Consider the following 5,405-nt stretch of genomic DNA (forward strand, 5'->3'; position numbering starts at 1 on the left):
TGCATTCTCTATTTTAATTTCTTGAGATTATTTCGTCAACTGAATGTCAAGGGCCCGATATTCAAAATGACCTAATAATCTATTGCCAGATTAATCAACTAAATCTATAATTGTTTAGTCGATTGATATTAGTGGTACCTAGAGTTTACACACGTTAGGGGAATGTACAATCTAATTTAAATAACGCTCTTAGTGTGTTATTGATTAGGGTCAGGCTTTTCTAATTCTTAATGCAATTAGGAAATTAAATCCTATAGTCGTACTTAAGATTATTTCCTGGTTAGGGGTGATCAACGGTCGTACCTTGGTCGTCAATAAACTAAGGAAAAGTTGGCCATCAGAACTTGTTGATGACTATAACTGATTTGTTAATGAATTGAGCGAACCATCTTTGCATCAATGATCGGATGAATGGACTGTGTCTGCGAAGTTGTATCTTTGGTTAGAGTTTGTCTACAATCGATTTAATTCCTGCTTTCATGAATTGTTTTATTAACTAGTTGTTTATTTATTTTTGTTTGAGTTGTTTAATTGTTCCTGACAAATTATAGAAGAAACAAATTGTTTAATCTCAGCACTCTAGAAGAAACAAATTATCTCTAATCCCTGTGGATTTGACCCTACTCACCGTTATGTACAAAATTTATATTTTTGTTGAGTAGTTTTTATTATTATACAGGCTCGACACCTGTCAACCAACAACTAGTGCACTGGATTACAACAGCTATTTTTTCAGGTCTTTGCCATTTTGCATGTAAAGGCAACAAAAAGCATTAAAGTGGATCTTATTTTGACTTGAAATAGCAAAATTTGTGGTAGAAAAATAGTGATTTTATGTGGATATATCAACCTGATGGTGAAGTATAGGTGCATAAACTATGGTCTCATCAAGTTAAGGGAGGAATCATGAAATTCAAATATTGCAACTGTAATCACAAGGCAACTGTGAAGATTTTTTATAGTGAAAAAAATCCAGATAAATTATCGTTTGGTGTATCCATTCGTGAGAGTAAATAAATATTTTGTTTATCAATTGGCACCATTTTGTAATTACAAGTTATTGTTCATTATTAAAGAGATTCCTAATAACAGTTTTCATTAATTAGTTACTAACAATTGATTAGTACCCTAATTACTTAATTGTCACGTATTAGTTTCTAATGAGCTATAATATCTCAAGGTATATGAGTAATTTTTTCCTATGTAATGTAAGTAATTGGACCCATAATTCTGCTAGGGGATGTCAGTATTTTTTGCAAACCTTGCAAACCTCAAGGGAGAGCAGTGCAATGTTAGAAATTTTATGAGATGTTTCTGAAATTAATTGTCACGTATTAGTTTCTAATGAGCTATAATATCTCAAGGTATATGAGTAATTTTTTCCTATGTAATGTAAGTAATTGGACCCATAATTCTGCTAGGGGATGTCAGTATTTTTTGCAAACCTCAAGGGAGAGCAGTGCAATGTTAGAAATTTTATGAGATGTTTCTGAAATTATTTTGATAAGTCTGGATTTTGTGTGTTTTATTATTTAATGTTGGTGTGTTTTATTCATTTTTATAACTAATTAACTAGGTTTCTAATGAATTATGCATTTTCTGGTTCAAAGTGTGAAAAATTGCATTTTTAAGTGTTCAAATAGTGAAAACTTCATGTTTTTGTAGGTTTAAATGATTCAATCATCAAATGGAGTGAATTGAGAAGATATTTGGATCGTTTTTGATAATTTGAAGTGATTAAAAGGGATTATGAAGTGCAAAATGTTCAAAAGATAAAATGCAATCAAGTATAAAAGAAGAAATGTTTGACAGTTGTGACATCTTTTAGTATTTAATCTATATCTTGAGATAAAAGTATCAAATTGAAGTGATTTGTTAGCCATTTTGAAGCTAAAACATATCTCTACATTTTTTATGAGATATCAAAATCTAATTCATGCATTTTCATAGTCAAAAAGTCAAAATACAGTAGGCCATTTATGTTATCACAAATTGAAATAGGGAATTGACCAATCAAAGGTATTTTGTTTATTTCTCTGTCAAAAGAGCTCCAAATTAGATGATTCTTGATGCATTGAAAACCTAATTCAAAGGGGTGAAAACCTTTGTATTTTGTACAAATGCTACTTTAGATTCCATCATTGAGAAAATATCAATTGAATTTGGTGTAAAAACAGAGCAAAGTTGGAGACTGAGTAGAAAAGTGCAAATCTGTAGGGGTGGCAATACGCGGGTACAATATGCTACCTTACACTTGCATATTAACCCAGCATATTGATAAGGAAGTTGTGCAACTTGCACAGCTACTTGCTTTATTTTTTTTTACAACTTTTTACAGTTCAATTCTAGCAAGAATTTCGGCTATAGCTGTAAAGAAGAGCATGGAGACTCGTAGAAGAATATTTGAGGAATCTTAAGAGTATTTTACATCAACTTTAACAACTCATTTGGAGTTTTAATTCTCTATAAATAGGGCTTTTATTGAGCTTGTTAGATAACTTTAGAAGATTAGAGACACTATCAAAATGTAGTCTTTACTGATTTTTCTTAGTTCATTAGTATATCATAGTTAGTGTAGTTTGCCCATTTTGTACTTGTAGCTAGATTTGGATGAAGAATTGAGTAAGATGGAGGAATTCATGTCACAATGGCGACTTCTCTTCTATTACTTTCTCTTTTGTATTTGAGTTCATGTTTAATTATAATACAAGTATGGTCATTTCTTTCGTTCTCTTCATGTTCAGCTAAAATTTATGTCTAAAGTTATGGATGAACTTTCTATACCTTGTTAGTAATATTTACTTGGTTATTTGATGATATTATTTTAATCAAATTATTTATCAATTTTGCTTATCTAATCATGATTAACTGATCATTAATTGTGATAATCTTAAAATGTTAAATTTACAATAAGAATTAAAATTTGACATTAGTTCAAGGAAGTGCTAAATCTAGAGAGTTTACTCAAGAAAGTAGAAGAGCAACTTTGTGGATTTAGTGGCTTGTTTCATGTAATTTTATAAAAAAAAAAAATGAACTTGTAGTTAAGTTGATTCACTATAAGAGTAGGTTTCACATACATTAGAAAATTTCATCATAACTAACCAAGATAATAACATTCAATTAACCAGTAATTTCACTTGTAAGAGTAGTGAGGAATTTCATAATTCTAAGAGCTTTCTATTGTTATTTTTATTATTTTCATTCCATGTTTATAGTGTAGATTTAATCTCTTATATTTGTGGCAGTCTAAATAATAAAGGAGTTAAAAAAACTATTGATAATTGACAATCTTCCCTATAGGATTGGCCCCTAATATTCCTTATATTCGATAAACAACTTGTATACTTGCAGAAAATTGAGTATTTAGGTTTTATTAAAATTTTGTGCATGGTAGAATCTCGTGAAGTTTTTTGCGCCGTTGCTGGGAAAGATTTGATTCAATATCAGTGCTAAGAATAACTTTATTAGTTTAGATATTTTTCCTTCTTTTTCTTATTTTTTTGTGTCAAGTGTCTTGTTTGTTATGTTTAGTATCTTGTTGGGTCTTTTGTTTTGTGTTTAATGTCTTGTTTTTGTTTGTATCTTTTAAACTATGCTTCTTGACTAATTTTGCTTCTGAGATTGTTTGAAAGCATTTTTAGATTACAAGGAGGATAGTAAATAAATGTGGATAAAAGCATGAGACAAAGAAATTCGACAATGGATTGCAATTTTCAAAATTACAACTATGAATGTAACCAATGGATGTCCGAAGGTATGTCTTTTGAAGATGGTTTAAGGAGTTTAAAAATTAAACTTGATTTTGTAACATTAAAAGTTCAATTGGACACCATTATGCATATATTTGAACAAAATAGGAATGATAAAGTTTTAAATTCTAATCATGTGATTTGTGACTTATGTGGAGGTTATCATACAACCTATACATATAGACAAGTACAAAATGTGGATTATTATGATAAATTTGGGCATTGCAATCCTTGTTTTAATTAATATGGCCCTGATTAGGGTAATTCTTTTGCTTATAGTTAGGAAAATCAATATGGATATAATGATTCTCTGTGTTTTTATGATTATCAATCCAAATTTGTCTATTTAGAATCAAAATTATCTTGGGAGTTAGCCATTAAAAGGTTAGCTAATTCACCTTTGTCTTAAGAGTTAGCAATTGAAAGGCTTGCTAATTCAACTTCTGATTGTTTTGATAAGGTTGAGGATCGATTAGATAAATTAGCTTCTCATTTTGGTAGAATTCAAAACTAATTGCATGTTGTGTGAAGCTATATCTTCTAATAATATGCAAGTTGACCCTATTGTGAATGATTGGAATGTTGAATGTGAAAGTAGATTGTATTTTGATGAAAATAATGAATCTAATTTGTGTTTCAATGAGAAAATGTCATTTCGCACGATTGTGTCTTGGGAATTAACTTTGAACGTCAAGAGATGAAAGTCAATGATTCATAGTTAACCCCTCCTGAGAAGTGTTTTGAAGAAGTAGGTTCTAAACATGTTATTATCCAAGAAGGTTATATAGACGTTCTTTTGGAGTATTCTCAAGTGATGTTACTACAGGGTAATATCTATGAAACACTTGGAATAAATAAATCTCTTCCATCTCTCACATCATTTGAATATATGACATTTGCTGTCAAACCACTTTTTGTTAATCCACCACGACCTAAAATGGTGCATTATTCATTAACAAATCCTCCTTGGAATATGAGGTAAAATGGTTAAACTAATGACTATAAAAAAGCACATATTGGGAGGCAACCCAATGTTTTGTGTTAATTTATTTCATTTGAGTGTTTTAGGGAGATCACGTGGCAATAGATGAAACTATGGGGGGTTATGTAATTTACCCTAGTTTCAATGACCTTTGCAAATAGATTGGTATTCATACTTGATTTAAATTAGACAATAATGATGCTATAGCATCTCAATTTGATTAAGGAGATTCTAATTTTCAAATTCATTTCACCTTGAGAAAATGAGATAGAATTTTTTTTTTTCCCTTTTTGCCTTTCATAATTCATCGTTCAACCGATGACCAAGCAGGCCTAGAAAAAAAATTCCCTGCTATTTCACTCGAACTGTATATTCATTTCTTAATTTCAGGATCCCAGTCAGCACTAAAAACCAAATGGTTATCTAATGATAAACCATGTGCTAATTTACAAAGTAAAGACCAAAAGTACCACGAAAAGGAATGAAGATGACACCCAATACGGAGACCTAATAGCATTAGTGTTTTATGAAGATCATGTGGCAATGGATGAAACCATAGGGGGTTATATGATCAAGTTGTGAGATGATACCGTAGGGGTTTATATAGATGAAACCATAGGAGGTTAACATGATCAAGTTGTTAGAACCACAATATAAAGCATGAGTTAATA

Source organism: Coffea eugenioides, unplaced genomic scaffold (genome assembly GCF_003713205.1).
Source record: "Coffea eugenioides isolate CCC68of unplaced genomic scaffold, Ceug_1.0 ScVebR1_32;HRSCAF=161, whole genome shotgun sequence".
Lineage (NCBI taxonomy): Eukaryota > Viridiplantae > Streptophyta > Magnoliopsida > Gentianales > Rubiaceae > Coffea > Coffea eugenioides.